Source organism: Pongo abelii, chromosome 6 (assembly GCF_028885655.2).
Source record: "Pongo abelii isolate AG06213 chromosome 6, NHGRI_mPonAbe1-v2.0_pri, whole genome shotgun sequence".
Classification (NCBI taxonomy): Eukaryota; Metazoa; Chordata; class Mammalia; order Primates; family Hominidae; genus Pongo; species Pongo abelii.
In genome coordinates this window covers 71,121,399-71,140,360 of record NC_071991.2, presented here as the reverse complement: position 1 = coordinate 71,140,360, position 18,962 = coordinate 71,121,399, and the positions used below count along the sequence as shown (strand labels likewise).

General features: G+C 37.5%; 1 pseudogene; it reads right to left on the bottom strand.

The window, feature by feature from the left end:
• Nucleotides 1-13,279: 13,279 nt before the first annotated feature.
• On the bottom strand, nucleotides 13,280-14,118 carry LOC100938364 (large ribosomal subunit protein eL6-like; annotated as a pseudogene).
• Nucleotides 14,119-18,962: the final 4,844 nt, after the last annotated feature.

Here is an 18,962-nt window from a genome sequence, read left to right as displayed (position 1 = left end):
TAATACTTCAAGTTTGCAAAAATTATATTTTCTTTTAAAAATTCTATGGGCTATAACTTTAAACAGGCAACCTCCTTAGACCAAAGTAGTTCCTGGTGAGGGACTGAGGTCTGGGACTTCAGTGACTAAAACTTTTGGCGGTTGAGGATTAATCTTCCTGAAGAGCATCTGGTAGCACACAAGGTTGCTATGATGACTTTGCAAAGTAAGATTAGAAAATTACACTGGCCGGGTGCAGTGGCTCACACCTGTAATCCCAGCACTTTGGGAGGCCAAGGCAGGTGGATCACGAGGTCAGGAATTCGAGACAGCCCGGCCAACATGGTGAAACCCCATCTCTACTAAAAATACAAAATTAGCTGGGCGCAGTGGTGGGCGCCTATAATCCCAGCTACTCAGGAGGCTGAGGCAGGTGAATCGGTTGAACCCAGGAGGCGGAGTTTGCAGTGAGCCGAGATCACACCACTGCACTCTAGCCTGGGCGACAGAGTGAGACTCCATCTCAAAAAAAAAATTATGCGAATTGTTGTGTCTCCAATAACAACACAAAGTCAGCAACATAGTAGGCATCCAATAAATATTTGTTGTGAGCGTGAATGTATCATGAAGTTCACACAGTGGAAAAATATTTCCATTCCCTCTAAGTTGCTTTTAGCCATGCGTTAAACAATTCAATACAGCACACTGAATAGGCTTTAGGGAAGTCTAAGTTTTGATCATCTTAGTTGATAATTGTTGTTGTACTTGATAACACTCTGGCTGCATGTGATGGAAGTTCAAATGGAAATAGCTTAAGAAACAGAGGGTAATTTATTTCTATTTAGAATAAAATAAAAGTCTAACAGACATTTCAGGTATCGTTGGTTCTATGGACTGAAATGAGTTCAAAATGACCCTCTTACTTTACTTATTAGTTCTTTCTTTATATTGACTTCTTTCTTATTCAGGCCCTCCCTACACAGAAAAAAAGATGGCAATCAGCAGCTCAAACTCAGATCCTACTATGATGGCAATGGCATAAAGATTGAGCTTTGCTCCTAATCACTTTTCAGAAGGTCTAAGTAAGACTTGAAGTGACTTGGCTGTGTCCCATATGCAGTCTTCAGTCTTTTGCTGTAACTGGCTGAACAGAATACTCTGACTAGGCCTGACTCACGAGTCTCCCCAGGAAGCACAGAGAGCAGGTATCCACTTCCCTGCAACTGCATAGCCTGAATGGCACTGCTTCCACTGAATCTCGACCCTGTGAACTAAATTGCATGGTGTCCACTTCACCCCAGCCACAAAGATTGAATACCTTTATGTCCACCTCACTTCAACCATACGGACGGAACAGGAGTCTTATGAGGGTAGGACGGTTTCTTAAACTGATGGTAGAAAGATATGTATAAATATTTATGTACCTGTATTTTTTCTGTTTTAAAAATTTTATTTTGTATAATAGAGGAAACAAATCTTTCTTGCAAATAAAAAATAAATGATATTATGTCTTTGCAGAATTTAAAAATTGTTAGGCCCATTCAAAATAATATACTAAGTATAATACCTCTTTCAAATTAAGCTCCTTAGTTTAAAAAATTAAATTTGCTCCAAAATAATAATATATCAGTTATATAGAAAGTTATAAAGTTTATCATTTATTTTGTATTTTAAACTATTTTAAACTATGACTCTATAGCTATTTATTTGCACATACTTAAAAATTAAGTATAATAAACACAACTTCAAATATAAATGAAGACTTTCCCTGGCAGCATTGTCATATCAAGAAATCCAGATGGGCAAAGTTGTATCAATTTGGAAGGATTTGAGCCTCCAGACTAGTCTAGAAGTAAGGATCCTTTAGGCAATAAGTATCCTATTTCTACTTTCTAAGTCGATTTTTGAGAAATTATCAGTAGCTTTTAAAGATGATTGTTTCTCCTCCCCGCCCAACTTATTCACTCACTCAGCCTACATTGCACCTTGTGAACTCCACTGAGTTGACTTTTATCATTATATTAAACAGTCATGAGATTTAGGTTTGAGGCCTTTTTCCTTTTTAATGAAATGATATGATAATGATTAAAATTTATCATTAAGGTAATCATCATCAAGATAATGATAAATCTTGAAATATTTAATCTTCAGTAAGTTCATCAGGCCATGAATGTTATTTTGCTTAATAGATGGCTATGTCAACTAATGTATATAGAACACAATACTTGTCTGAGACATTTCTTCTTCTTTATATGTGAAATTGACATAGCTGGGGTAGTTTTTGCCATGTTGTATGTTTATTATTTTTTCATGTGGCACCCAAGCTTATATCACTATACAGTCTATACTGAGAAGCCATGGTTAAGGTTCTTCTACACTTGCTAATGAAGTTCTATTTCAGAATTTGTGATATGTTGGACAAGTATGATTGAGTAGAATTTTCTTTTTATTCTCCAAGGGAAACAAAAGGACTTGCCAAACAAGTGAACACTATGCATTATATTACAGAGGAAAATATTCTCTTAAGAAAAGCAGAAGCTTTCAACTTTTGATGAATTTTCCATGAATCTAAATTATATCTTCACTATAAACCACATAATTTTAGTCTTTGACAGGTACTGTTCAGCTCATATTGGTATTTTGCCAAACTAATTTTAAATTATTTTCTACCCAGTAAGGTAAAATATCTAAGCTTTTTGGTTATGCTTGTTGAATTTAAAAAAAAAATCTTTTAAAAACAGTCAAATATTCAGGTTGTATGGTAGTTTGAGTAGGCTTTCTCCAATTAATTTCAATTCACAGGATTTTTTTGGACTACTTAATTCTTTTGTGGGTAGAAGGAGATGGCAAAAAAGAAGTGATACACTGAGGAGGGTAATTATCAGAAGTTTTCAGGAAGTATTTTTACCTAAAACAACCAAATTTTTTTTTAATAAAGTGATAACATATGAGAATGGGAAGCATACGTGTAATTTTTCTAGACATTTGATTTCCCTCCACATGATTATGCAGAGCACCTAAGAAATAGATGACCTGTGATTCCTTCTTTTGAAAATTACCGCCTACTCTCATGCATATGGTTATAGGGGAGGCAGGAGAAGTTTGGCAGAGTATCTCTCTGTGCCTCTTCTCATAGTTTCTCAATCCAAAGGTGGGCCTTCGACTTAAGTCTGGTTGTTTGGAATCCTGCCTCAGGATTTTTGGAATGGGTAACCAAATATAATATAATATAATATAATATAATATAATATAATATAATATAATATATATTTAATATGTATTAAATATATATATACTCCAATCACTCTCTCAGGCCATGGCCTCTTGCAATAAGGAACTATCCATCTATGACTCCTGCTGTAGAGGGTTTCCTGGAAGCATGTTTTTTATTGTGTGACTCAGCTCCAGGTAGAGAAACAATTAGACTAGGAATGGGCCCCAGAACAGTTCATGTATATGCTTAATGAGGCTGGCACAAAACAATAAAGTCTGTTAAATAGACTCTCTTTCAAGAACTTAGGATATTAACTACTGATAGAAAGCATCATTTAGAAATGGAAGTTGAACTGAAATGTCTCATACAGAGAATAGTTAGAAAGCTCATGATGGTCATGTACAAGGTAAAATTATATACAGCCTAGGTGTGGTGGCTCACATCTATAATCCCAGCACTTTGGGAGGCTGAGGTGGGTGGATCACCTAAGTTTGGGAGTTCGAGACCAGCCTGACCAACATGGAGAAACCCTGTCTCTACTAAAAACACAAAATTAGCTGGGCGTGGTGGCGCATGCCTGTAATCCCAGCTACTCGGGAGGCTGAAGCAGGAGAATCGCTTGAACCCAGGAGGTGAAGGTTGCAGTGAGCCAAGATAGCGCCACTTCACTACAGCCTGGGTGACAAGAGCGAAACTCCATTTCAAAAAATAAAATAAAATAATAAAATAAAATAATATAGAAGGAAGCCAACAATGGGGCCAGAAGGGTAGACTGAGAATTATATTGAGAAAAAATTTTCAGTCCAGAGAGAGAAACAAACAAACAAAAAAACTGGTTTCTAAGTACAGACTTCATTCCTTATGATTTTCTAGTGTCAGTGATTCCATTCTCATCTGTGCAATAATTGTCACTTTATTGTCCCTCAGCTTTAAATTCACCCTGTAGTACTTGCACTGCGATAATGGATTGATCTCCAAGCATTTCTGTGTTACGGCGAACACATGTTAAGTAGTGTCAGTAGAGGATGCAGGAGAGACATTGAGAGAGGATGAAGGATTCTTCTAATTCTATACACCTGCCAAAGTCTCACCTCAGCTGCCTGCCTAGAAAGGCTGCTTCCCATGATCCTCTCTACCTGAAGACCACATGTTCTAATTCTCATGCTAAAGCCCCATCCTCACTCCCTCTTTATACATTCACTTATGAACTGTGGCTCTCTGCCACCTCATTTCCTGCTTGCCCAATGACCATGGACCAGCTCTGATCTGAGTGTCCTAGGAAACTTTTCTGGAGGTTGCAACTCTACCTTCTCCAACAAGGCCTGAACCCCACCTTGGAATCCCCACTTCAACCTTTCCTTCATTGCATCCTTTCCCTGAGCCCTAGGCTAACCAGCAGAGTTCTCTTTACATCCTTATATTTACTTCCCTGCCATATTTAATAATTCTTTACATTAAAAAGTTCCTGTTCAAATTACTGTGATTTCTTTTTCCTGATTGAATTTAGATGGATATATCCTCTTCATAATAAATTCCATTTCTCTTGGACTAATTTGAATGAATGTCTGTTTCTTTTGATCACAAGAGCTGGCTACAAATAGGCAGGACACAACAACTGAGTTTCCTCTGTTTGAGATTCTTGCCGTTGTCCTTTGACTCTCACAGAATTTTATGAAATTGACCTCAGTGCCTACAACTGACTGCACATGACAAAATGCAGAACACTTAGATTTGATGAACACAAGGCTTGACATATTTGTCAATAGTACCAGGAATAGTTTTGCATACTATAATATTTAACAGCCACAGGAGAAGGGCAAACCAATATAATTAAGGTTAAATATATGTGGAGTAATTGAATAAGAGAGGCTTAATGTGTCCCTATTTCTATTTTAATTTGTTCAGTCTCATGAATCAATGAGCTAAAGCAAAGATATGTAAAAAGAGTAAATATCTAAACAGGATTTGCTTGAGTTTCCTTAAATGAATTGTTAGCCATGCAGGTTAATTTATCTTTTGAGAAAACGTGTAATTTTGCTGACATAAACATATGCTCCAGGGCTGTAAGTCAACACATGGACACAGGGAGGGGAACATCACACATTGGAGCCTGTTGGGGGGTGGCAGGCTAGGGGAGGGATAGCATTCTGAGAAATATCTAATGTAGACGACGGGTTGATGGGTGCAGCAAACCACCATGGCGCATATATATCTAGGTAACAAACCTGCACGCTCTGCACATGTATCCCAGAACTTAAAGTATAATAATAATAAAAAAATGACAACTTGTACTCCACCTGAGGGCAGAAAGGAGTACAATAGGACTAATATGGTTTGGCTGTGTCCCCACCCAAATCTCATCTTGAATTGTAGTTTCCATAATCCCCACATGTCGGGAAAGATCCAGTGGGAGGTAGTTGAATCATGGGGGTGTTTACCCTCATGCTGTTCTAATGATAGTGAGTGAGCTCTCACTAGATCTGATTTTTTTTTTTTATTATACTTTAAGTTCTAGGGTACATGTGCACAACACGCAGGTTTGTTACATATGTATACATGTGCCATGTTGGTGTGCTGCACCCATTAACTCATCATTTACATTAGGTATATCTCCTAATGCTATCCCTCCCCTCTCCCCTCATCCCACACAGGCTGAAGCTGGAAACCATCATTCTGAGCAAACTATCTCAGGGATTTGATGGTTTTATAAGGGGCTTTTCCCCCTTTTGCTTGGCACTTCTTCCTGCCTCCATGTGAAGAAAGACGTGTTTGCTTCTCCTTCTGCCATGATTGTAAGTTTCCTGAGGCCTTCCCAGCCACAGAAAAAAAAAAAAATTCTTTCATTAAAAAAAAAAAATCTCAAAATATCTTCACTGGTTATTCAATGATTGGTTTCTCTAGGATGAGTGCCCAAAAAATTTCTGCAGAATTAGATTCATAGTTATTAGTCCACTGTGGCATGGAAAACTTTACAAAATGGAGAGTAGAAGTGAAGCTTTTCTCCATGTTAATGTGCTTAGTCATTAATTACATAGCTAATAGGCTAAAAATTTGCTGTACAATTTTTTTTGGTAAACATTGATACAAAAGTATAGAATAGAATTAGGAAAAAGATTTAAAGGATACAACATGGTAATTTATGGGATTTTTAAATACAATATGTGTTTTAAAATGATATATACCAACAAGAGATAATTAAAAGTAGTCTGGCAATCAATAATTATGCGATAATACTGGAAAAAGCAAAGTACAATGGCTTCCAGTATAGCTGACTCTTTAATTACAGCTAAAAGATCTTATAGAATTTGAAAACATGAAGAGCATCTCTGCTTAGAAAAGCTGATTAAACATTATAGTGTGTAATCAATATCGCATTCATAGAACATCAAAAATTAGTACCTAAAGATTAACTTCCTTAAAGAAAATTATGGCTAGATCATGCCATATTAGAGAGTGACATCGAAAGGAGACATTAAAAAATGTCTGAATAATTTACTCTTTTATAGTTGAAAAGTATAAAATTAGATTAAAATAGCAAATCAAATGTTTGGGAAAAACTTTTAAAATGCTTTAAAATACATTTTTGAAATAGCACTCAACTGAAGTCTATGTTTCTAATACCTGGAATTGAAAATAATAAAGGCTGCCGGGTGCGGTGGCTCATGCCTGTAACCCCAGCACTTTGGGAGGCCAAGGTGGGCGGATCACCTGAAGTCAGGAGTTCGAGACCAGCCTGGCCAACATGGTGAAACTCTGTCTCTATTAAACACACAAAAATTAGCTGGGCATGGTGGTGGGCCCCTGTAATCCCAGCTACTCGGGGGCTGAAGCAGGAAAATCGCTTGAACCTGGGAGGCAGAGGTTGCAGTGAGCCGAGATCACGCCATTGCACTTCAGCCTGGGGGACAGGAGTGAAACTCCGTCTCAAAAAAATAAAAAAGAAAAAGAAAAAGAAAATAATAAAGGCATGAGTGTTTTTGGTGAGGAGAGGTGAAGAACCAATTTTGATACCACAGAAGTGCTTTCTCCTGAATTAAGTAAATAAATAGTATTTAACTATTTACTATATAGAGAGTAATGAATTTCTAAAGCAAGTATCTGTATTCTAAAGAACATGCTTTTATGCAATATTTTCTGGGTATTCTCCTTAACTTAAACATTTTATTTACGAGTAGAATTATCTACTTAGAGTATAAGTCAGAAGTGTTCAGATATTTTAAAAGAGTTTAATAAAATTGAAGTGAAAAGATTGTAAGAAAACACCCTCAAAATTAAGTATTATAGATTGTTAGTGAAAATACTTAAATGTGAAAAAGAAAAGATTCCAGGAGAAAATATTTAATAACTAACTCAGGCCCTACATAAAAGGAATTCATGAAAAGAACACAATGAAAATATATACAGAAAAGTAAAGTTCTCATGCCTTTTTAAAAAGATAATTGAATGTCTGGTGAATATAGTTCAAGAGCTGATAGGTGACATTTGATAAAAAGATTTCAACTATTCCTTAGAAATGCTGAGCCAAAATTTGAAATATTTTATAGGTGAGTCCACATGTTGTCTATTCCTACTCTTTTTAAAAAACTTTAAAATCCTGTTATCTCCATAGGATTATGGAATGATAAGATCAAGTGTTGATAAAGAATACAGTGCCACTCAGCTCCATAACTTATTACCTGAAGTGAACTTGGACAATTTTCTTAGCTTTCTGTGCCTCAGTTTCCATCTGTAACAGAAAAAAATAATACTTAACCTCATAGAGTTGCATGAGAATTACATAAGTACATATAAAGTATTTAGAATAATATTGAACCCATAATAACCACTCAATAATATTATAACATAATCTGGTTATTTAGTGTCTTTTCAACAGTATTTGTTTTTATATATACATGACAGTTATCATTGAAGAACATAATTGTTAATTTTATATATGAGCCTACTCATTGCTTCCAGAATAGTCTCATTTAAATTCTTTTTTTTTTTTTTTAATTCTACTTCATTGCTCAAGAACTTCTAATGATTCCCCAGTGCCTAAGCCATCAGAGGTAAGTTACATCTGGATTTTAAAACTCTCCATAATTGAAACCAATCTTACTTATTTAAGTTCCTTTCCTGTTTATCCAGCATGATAGCCCATTTGTTTCACTTTAGATTTCCCACTCTTTCCTAACGTGCCATGCCTTTGCCTTTGTTCATCTATCCTGCCGACCTAAAACAGTGTTTCTCCTTTCCAGTCTTTCAGAGACAATTACAAAATATTTCATCCAGCTATTTTTGTGCTGGAGTTGCCTTCCTCTTCATTCTTTTTTTTTTTCAAGCAGTTCTCCTGCTTCAGCCTCCTGTGTAGCTGGGATCACAGGAATGCGCCACCATGCCAGGCTAATTTTTGTATTTTTAGTAGAGACGGGGTTTCACCATGTTGGTCAGGCTGGTCTCAAACTCCTGACCTTGTGATCCACCTGCCTCAGCCTCCCAAAGTGCTGGGATTACAGGCGTGAGCCACGGCGCCCAGCCCCTCTTCATTTTTAAATCAGCAATATTTGTTAAGTACCAAATCATTGCAAGACTCAGGTAGTTATAGCAGAGAGTCAGTGGGCATGGCCCCTGACCTTGTTAACGTTACAGACTTTGAGGTGAACAATGAAATAAGTAACTAGGCCATAATCGATCTGCCTAGATTGTTCTTCCCCAAACTCTTCACAAGTCCAGTTCCTTCTCATCATTTGGATCTCAGCTTCAACATCACCTTCTACAAGATGCTGTTTTTGGCCATCCTCTCTAAAAGCTACCCACAGTCAGTATCTATCATAATACCCATTGATTAGTCTTTATAGCATTTTACTATTATCTGAAAGTATCTTTCCAGAGATGGATTTACTAGTGAAGTGGAGAGTTGCATTGTCCTCCACCCTGCAGCATCCTTTGACAATAGTGATGTGGTTACTTGGCACTGATACATTCCCAGCTATAAGGTGGGACCTGATTGGCACAAACTCATCAGAATAATTTCTCCACCCTTGGTAAATTAAATGGTTCAGTAAAAGGCAGTGACCCAGGGCTAAGTCCTTCCATGCAAGAGATGCCCCTAACCACAATTGTATAAATCAGAGTTGCTCTGGAGAGTATGGTATATGCTTACAAAATCTGGAATTGCTACAGCCATTTCGCTGCTCCAAGGACAATTAGCTTGAGGTAGAAGCTGAAATGTTAAGGAGGATAGAGCCAGGGGACTCCCAGAAAACAGAATCCCAACTTTGATCAAACCTATTTTGAAGCCCACATTCCTATGGAAGTTCTGTCATAAGGAACAATAATATCCCTGATTTTTAGTCCATTGTTCAATGAAAAATTTTATTAAGACAATTATGGATTTCATATGTGTTTATAAGAGAGATGATAATGAGAGACAGGACTAGCTGGATTTCCCAGGCCGACTAAGAATCCTTAACCCTAGCTGGGAAGGTGACCGCTTTCACCTTTAAACACGGGCCTTGCAACTTAGCTCACACCCGACCAATCAGATAGTGAAGAGAGCTCAATAAAATGCTAATTAGGCAGAAACAGGAGGTAAAGAAATAGCCAATTATCTATTGCCTGAGAGCACAGCGGGAGGGACAATGATCGGGATATAAACCCAGGCATTCCAGCCGGCAACGGCTACTCTCTTTGGGTCTCCTCCCTTTGTATGGGAGCTCTGTCTTCACTCTATTAAATCTTGCGACTGCATTCTCTTCTGGTCTATGTTTGTTACCGCTGGAGCCGAGCTTTCACTCCGTCCACCACTGCTGTTTGCCGCCATCGTAGACCCGCCTCTGAATTCCATCCCTCCAGATCTGGCAGGGTGTCTGCTGTGTTCCTATTCCAGCGAGGCGCCCATTGCTGCTCCCAATCGGGCTAAAGGCTTGCCATTGTTCCTGCACGGCTAAGTGCTCAGGTTCGTCCTCATCAAGCTGAACCCTTGTCACTGGGTTCCACGGTTCTCTTCCGTGACCCACGGCTTCTAATAGAGCTATAACACTCACCACATGGCCCAAGATTCCATTCCTTGGAATCCGTGAGGCCAAGAACCCCAGGTCGGAGAACACCAGGCTTGCCACCTTATTGTAAGCAGCCCACCGCCATTTTGGAAGTGGCCTGCCGCCATCTTGGGAGCTCTGGGAGCAAGGACCCACCGCCCCACCCACCGCCCCCTAACAATAACATTTACAAAAGCCACTATTACAATATCAAATTCAAGATATTGGCACTGATATAGTCTACCTGTCTTACACAGATCTAACTGTTTTTGCTTATACTCATCTATAGGTGTATGTGTATTCAGTCTGTACAATTTTATCACATAGTGGTTTCATGTATCCACCACAGCTAAGAGAAGGAACACTTCCATCACCACTAGGATTCTTTCTATTGCTCTTTTATAATCACATCCACCTCCCTCCCCACAAAAGTTTTCCATCTCTATCCCTTGCTGACCGCTAATCTCTCTTCCATGTTTAACAAACTATGGCACATCCATACTATGGAATACTTCTTAGCAACAAAAGGAAGGAACTATTGATACATACCAACTTGGATACATCTCCAGGGAATTATTGAATTTAAAAAAGAAGTCCATCTTAAAAGTTTACATATTATATTACTCCATTTATATAACATTTTATTTATTTATTTATTTTTGTATTATTTTCTTTGTACCATGTATATAACTTTTTTTTTTTTTTGAGATGGAGTCTGGCTCTGTTGCCCAGGCTGGAGTGCAGTGGCGCCATCTCGGCTCACTGCAAGCTCGGTCTCCTGGGTTCAAGCAATTCTCCTGCCTCAGCCTCCCAAGCAGCTGGGACCACAGGCGCCCACCACCATGCCCAGCTAATTTTTTGTATTTTTGTAGAGATGGGGTTTTACCATGTTAGCCAGGATAGTCTCCATCTCTTGACCTTGTGATCCTCCTGCCCCAGCCTCCCAAAGTGCTGGGATTACAGGCATGAGTCACCGAACCCGGCCTATATAACCTTTTAAGAAGAAAAATTTTAAAAATAGAAAAAAGATTAGTGACATTACATTGTGGTTTGAGTTTATATTTTCCTAATGTCTAATGATATTGAACATATTTTCGTATGCTTATTACTGAAGGATTTTTATATCTTCATGGGTGATGTATCTCTTTGTATTTTGCCCATTTTCTAATTGGATTATTTGTTTCTTTAACTGTTAAGTTTTGGGAGTAATTTATCTAGTCTAGATACTAGTCTTTTGACAGATATGTGTTTTGAAAATATTCTCTTTCAGGCTTTGGTTTTTTTTTTTACCCTCTTAATAGTATTTTGTAGAGCAAAAGTTTTTAATTTTAATGAGGTTGAATTTCTACATTTTTTTTCTTTATGGATTGGGCTTTTGGTGTCAAGTCTAATAATAATTCATTGCCTACTCCTGGACTGTAAAAATCTTTATATATATGTATATATAAAATTATATATATAGAAAAAAAATATAAAATTATAGTTACCGTTATAGAGTAAGCCTTAATGTTGAGTAGACTGACTCCTCTTGCATTATTCTCTTTTCTTCTATTTTTCTTTCTTTCCTTCTTTGTCAAAATTGCATAAGCTATTGTAGGTCCTTTGGAATTACATTAAGCCTATAAACCAATTTGAAGAAAATTCCAACCCAACTCATGCAAGGTATGCTTCTCCGTTTACTTAGATACTCATTCATTTCTTTTGTCAATATCTTAAAATTTATAGCATGTAGGCCGGGCATGGTGGCTCATGCCTGTAATCCTAGCACTTTGGGGGGCCGAGGCAGGCAGATCACGAGGTCAGGAGATCGAGACCATCCTAGCCAACATGGTGAAATCCCATCTCTACCCTAAATACTAAAATTGGCTGAGCGTTGTGGTGCGTGCCTGTAATCCCAGCTACTCGGGAGGTTAGGGCAGGAGAACCACTTAACTAGGGAGTCGAAAGTTGTAGTGAGCCAAGATCGTACCACTGCACTCCAACCTGGCAACAGAGCAAGGCTCTGTCTAAAAAAAAAAATTATAGCATGTGGATTCTGTATATATTTCGTTAAGTATAGACCTAAGCATTTCATTTTCTTTGGAGTGATCATAAATGATACTGTGTTTTTAATTTCTGTTTCAGAATGTTCATCATTAGTGTATAAATACATGATTCATTTTTGTGACTTGATCTTTTATTGTACCACATTGTTGAACTTTAGGAGCAGTTTCTTACTTTATAAGCTGTATCCCTTTTATTTCTTTATCTTGCACTATCGCAGTAATTAAAGTTTCCAGTAATATGTTCAATAAGAGTAACGAGAGTGGATATTCTTGTCTTCTTCCTGATATTAAAGAGAAAGTGTATAGTCTTCAACCATTAAGTAAAATGTTGACTGTAGGGTTTTTACAGTTGCTCTTCAGCAAACTGTGATACTTCTTCTCTATGCCTCATTTGCTGAAAGTTCCTTTTTTTAATAAATCACGAATCAGTGTTGGATTTTGTTATTTTTGTGGGCCACTTAAAATGGTCATATGATTTTTTTTATCTTATTGACATGATTGTGATATGGTTTGACTGTGTCCCCACCCAAATATCATCTTAAATTATAGTTTCCATTATCTCCACGTGTTGTGGGAGGGAACCAGTGGGAGGTAATTGAATCATGGGGACAGTTACCCCCATGCTGTTCTTGTGATAGTAAGTGAGTTCTCACGAGATCTGATCGTTTTATAAGAGGCACTCCTCTCTCTCCTGCTGCCATATGAAGAAGGATGTGTTTGCTTCCCCTTCTGCTATGATTGTAAGTTTCCTGATGCCTCCCCAACCCTGCGGAATTGTGAGTCAATTAAACCTTTTTCCTTTATAAATTACCCAGTCTCAGGTGTTTCTTCATTCAATGGATTACGCTGAATGATATTCAAATGTTTAATCAGTCTTACATACTTGGAATTAATGTTATTCGGTAATGCAGGGAAGTTCTTTTTATGCATATTGTTAGATTGGGTTTACTAATATTTTTGTTGATGGTATTTCATGTAAATTCTTTTTTGTTATCAATTATGTAATTTGGTTCTTAAGAAATTTAGAACACCAATTTGTGAGGATAAATTCCATTTGTCAGTGCAAACACAGATGCAGGTGGTCCTGGAGCTGAGGAATAGCTTTGATTTTGGGGAAAATTTGTGAGTCCACAGTTTTCTGATCAATCTTGTGCTGCCCTGTAATCTTGTATTTGTTTTTTCTGTGTTGAAGATCTTACCTTCCTGGTGTGTGGGCTTCTGTAGCCACTTCTTTTTGAAATGTCAGTAAGATGTTTTGGGATTTTTACATTACTGATATTAATTTTGGTTGAGATGGCAATGACAAATTTCTGGTGTGTTCTTTGTAGAGGAACTCAATTGAGGACCAGAGATCCAGTCACAAGTAACAAGCCACTAGCCACCTGCTTCAGGAATACCACCCTCTTGCCTCTGTAGCACTCAGTGAGAATGATCAGAATGGTCCCGGGGGTGACTCTGGCTCGTAGTTTTCTCAAGTGCTGACTGAAGGGTTTTTGGATGTGGCTCAACAGCTTTCGAGGCACATCTTCAGCAGAATAATATCTAGGGATTTTGCGAAGTTTAACTACCTGGGCACCACCCTGCTTGTCACCACACACCTTTCCTCCATTTTTTTTTCCAACTTTGGATTTAGCGGCTAAGTACTTCCTCTTGTACATGGCCCTTCTGCAATATGTAGCAGATTGGGAATATCTGCCAGTTCCTCAGACGAGGACAGGATTTCAGCTGCAATGAGGCTTCCCTTTCGTGGGCTTTTTAGCTTTGAGGTCACGTCACGCTTTTTCACTCTGTCACCATCAGCCTTCTTGGCTTTGAGTTTCTTCTCTTTAGTATCCGGCTTATCAGCTTTTTCATCTGCCATCTTGCAAGGTGGGAAAGAGTCATGTAAATTCTTGAGAGATACTGGCCGGTAATTTTTTTTTGTGCTGCCTTTGGCTTTGGTAAAATAAATTAGAAAGTGTCCCTTCTTCTTCTAATTCTGAAATAAGTAGTGTAAAATTTGCAAAAGTGATGTTAATTCTTCTTTAAATGTTTGGTTGAATTCACCAATAAAACCAGCTAGAGCTAGAGATTTCCTTTTTGTGTGCTTCCAAAATATGAATCAAATTTCTTTAATAGCTATAGGAATATTTATAACATTTATTTCACCTTGGGTCAGTTTAGGTAGTGTGTGGCTTTTGAGGAATTTGTTACATTAAGTTATCAAATTTATGTATGTGTGTTATACTTTCTCATTATTTTATTATTATTATTTTTTTGAGACGGAGTCTTGCTCGTTGCCCAGGCTGGAGTACAATGGCAGGTTCACGCCGTTCTCCTGCCTCACCCTCCCGAGTAGCTGCGACTACAAGCGCCTGCCACCATGCCCAGCTAATTTTTTTGGAATTTTAGTAGAGATGGGGTTTCACCATGTTAGCCAGGATGGTCTCGATCTCCTGACCTCATGATCTGCCCATCTCAGCCTCCCAAAGTGCTGGGATTACAGGCGTGAGCCACTGTGCCCGGCCTCATTATTCTTTCAATGGCTATAGAATCTGTGATGATATCGCCTGTTTAATTCCTGATATTGATGATTTGTGTTTGTTTTATTCTTGTCAGTCTTACAGAGGTTTGTCAATTTTGTTAATTTTTTTGGAAGAAACAGCTTTTGTTTAATTGATTGTCCCTATTGTTCTCCAATTTTTAAATTTTATTGACTTCTGCTCTTTATGATTTTCTTCCTTCCATCTTTTTATGGGCTTTTTGGTGGTTTGTTGTTTGCTTTCCATGTATTTAGACATTTTCCTGTTGTATTTCTGTTATTGATTTCTAACTAGACTCATTATATAGTCAGAGAACACACTCTATGATTTCAATTCTTTAAATTTTCTTAAGGTTTATTTTCTGGTCAGGGTATGACTTATCTTGGTAAATTTTCCGTGGTTACATTTAAAAGAATGTACATTATGCTGTTGTTGGGTAGAGTGTTCTATGTAAGTTTTTCATCTTAATTTTTTTGTTCAATTCATCTGTAGCCTTGCTTATTTTCTGTCTAGTTCTACCATTTGTTGCCAAAAGGAGAGATTTTTGGCAAATTACCCCTTAATTCCTGAAGAAGAAAGTTAACAGTTTCTTTCTTTCAGCACTGGAAAAATATAGTGCCACGTGCTCTGGCCTTCATGGTTACAGATAAGAAATCATCTGAATTGGTATTCCCCTGTAGATAATGCGCTGTCTCTCTGGCTATTTTCAGAAGTTAATGATTTTGTGCTTTAGTGTAGATTTGCTTGGGTTTATTCTGTTTGGGGTTCACAGGACTCCTTAGATTGAAGGTTTGTGTCTTTTGTCAAGTTTGGAGAGTTTTCAGTAATGATTTCTTTAAATACTATTTCAGTCCCATTCTTTTTCTCTCTTCTTATGGGACTCTAATGATATGACTGCTGTATATCACAGGCTCCTGAGGCTCTGTTCACATATATTTTGTCTATTTTTCTGCCTTTTATTCAGTTTGGTAAATTCTATTGATTGTCCTCAAGTTCACTGATTTTATTCTCTGTCATCTCCAGTCTTACATTGAACCAAGCCAGCAGTTCTATATTTTCCATTTGTTTCCACTGGTTCTTTTTATAAATTCTATTTCTTTTCTGAGTTTTCTGTTTTTATTTATTTCAAGAAAATCTATAATTGATGTTGAAGTGTTTTTTGATGACTGTGTTAAAGTTTTATGTCAGATAATTCCAACAGCTGCTTTATCTCAGTGTTGGCATTAGTTGATATTCTTTTTTCATTCAAATTTTTATTTTCCTAATTCTTAGTATGATGGGTGATTTTTCTTATTGTATTCTGGAACTGTTATCTATTGTGTTAGGAGATTCTGGCTCCTATTTAAATCTTTTATTTTAGCAGTCAGTCATGCTGTTAAGCTTTAGCGTGCAAATCTTAGCCTACTTTTGTGGGCTGCTGTTCTAATAACAGTTTAATTTTATACTTTTTTTGGGTCTTTATGGTTTTTATTTTGGCCTTTGGTTTATCTGGGACTACCGAGGCTCCCACTGCTCCCTGTTCATACTGCTTGAAGGGATGGAAATAGAGGGGTTTAGCCAGACTGGGCTGCCTGGTGTTGCCCAATGCGAGAAGAAAGTCTCAGGTCTAGAGGGACAAAGAGGCCTTCCTTTCCTGGCATTTGATGTGGTGGAATACTTCCTGATTGTAACCCTTCACCTCCATGGAAACAAGCTCCCTCATGGGAGGCAGGCAATAACTTTTTTTTCCTTCCACTTCCTCATATGAAACTTCAAGATAATAAAAGAGGCAACAATTCAGAGTCTAATTACATCAAAGAGAAGTCCTGGGATGGCTGATTAAAATTGGTATGCAAAAGGAGGAAATTGATAGTGTGATCACCTGAAGCTTGGTGGAATTTCGTAGGAAATTGTGGGACTCATAACCATCTCTCTTCAAATACCCCCTGATGTTAAAAATATCAAGAAATATATGCTCAGCTTATTTGCACCTAGATAAAATACAAGCAAAGAAAAGTTCTAATGAGCTTCCAGTATTAGATGCCAAAATGCTCTCTTTTAACATTTATTTTGTAATATAAGAATAAAATTGACATGAAGGTCAGTGCCTTTAGATCCAATCTCCAGTAATACATTGTGTGGTTGAAATGGCCTGGAGTGGAATGGAAACTATTTGAGGTCTATTAGATAAAGAAGCACAGTGTATAGTGCTGCCTGGTCCTGCTCATGAGTCTTTTAGGGCTAACAAAATCAATTTACAGGGATGTGAGGATGCTATTGTAGTAGGGTAAAAACTTAGTCTGGATAGCATTTGTAATGTATGATTAAAAACCCTTGAATTCTCTCCTATAATGTTGTGATATGATAACATGGGTTGTAGATCTAGTACAACTGGCAGTTTTCTATTGATATTATAATTATTTTAGAACCTAAGAATCAAGCCAAAATCAAATTTACTATAGTCATAAATTGCATGATAATCAGGAATTGTTGATTAACCTCACAAAAATTCAGAGCCCCACATAGACAGTGAATCTTTTGAGCATTGCATGGACTTGAGCAACCTATGACTTATTGCAGACCACTAAAAATGAATTATTTTTACTGCCTATTTCTTAACCTGAACAATGTCTATTGGCCTTTCTTGACTTTTAGAGAAATCACATCCCTCATTTGGAATACTGTTGGATCTGATCCTTAAAATCATTTAAATAAGGCCATATTTAATTGAGGGCTGTAATGCTAGTTATTCTTTTGGATAACATGATCCTAATGTTGAAATGATACTAGAAGTGTTGGTCACTCATATTTAGCCAACTGGAGTCTTTCATAAAACCCCATAACCACTGCTACTCAACAGTTATCTCTTGTCTTTTGAATTATAAAATGACCAGATGCTCCTCTCTGGTATACTCCTTTTAAAAGATAGTTACTGGCTTATTATTGGGCACCTACACAGACAGCCCAAATAAGTAAATGGTTTAAGGCCATACTAAAGCCCCAGTAAAGCACTGCAAAAAAAGAGGGAGATGCCAAAGATGTTTCCACATAAGACGGAATAAAAAGGGCATATGTAAGAGCATCCTACCAGATAATTTACAGGAAAGACTCCTTACATTAGTAAGCAAGTAGCCTTTTTCTTCCTATGACCTACTGTAAAGCTGCTTAAGGACTTGCTTGGTACTATTGTTGAATGGGCATATTTTTGAGCAATTGTCTTAGAATGTAAGGCAATTGCCCTGGTTCACAAAGGACAGTTCCAGAAGCAAATGCCAAGACCTGGCATGAAAATCAGGGCTGGGTGCAATGGTTCACACCTGCAATCCCAGCACTTTGGTAGGCTGAGGTGAGAGGATTGCTTGAGGCCAGGAGTTTGATACCAGCCTTGTCAACATAGCAAGACCCTGTCTCTACAGCAAAATAAATCAGCTGTTCTGCATTCAGCAAACAGTAAAATACTCATGGAAAAGTACAGAGCCTGTATTACAGGCTGTGTTCTTCGCAATGATAGAAGAACTTAAAGAAAAAAAGGCTCTACTCTTTGGCTTTTTATAATGACTATATTGACTTTTTGGCTTTCAATTTGTTATGGAAAATGGATCAGATGGACCACAGAGGGGCCTCCACATGGTGTACTGCTCTTTGTAAATCTCTATGGAAATTCTGAGAAAAAAAATAAAAGGCACACTGATGCTCAACACAGCAACCCTGTGTCAGGATCTGAGATGACTGAACTCAAGAAGTTGATGTCCTACTTGGATTTCTTGAAGTGGTAACCTCGGTCCAAGACATGGGTGAACACAGACAAATTCAAACCATGCAATGATGTGCCAAGTTACAACACCCTCTGGTGGCCTCTACCAATATGATTTTTTCTGTATGCCAATGGAAAAGGCAAAATCTGCAGTTCACCTTTGCCAGCATATAGTTGGCAAGTAGATTACATTGGCTTTTAACCTATTGCTCCAGGGGAGGGTACTTAAAAGGATATTGACAGAACTTGATACACATTCTGAGTTTGGATTCCCGTACTCACTAACTGAAGCTAAAGCTGCTTATGTTATCAAAGAACTGTGACCAAAAAAAAAAAAAAAATACTGTATCATTTTGGTCCTCTTAATTACATTTCATCAGATTAAGTTATTAACTTCTAGAGAAATGATGGGTAAAGAAACAGAAATATCACATTCAATAGACTTTTAAA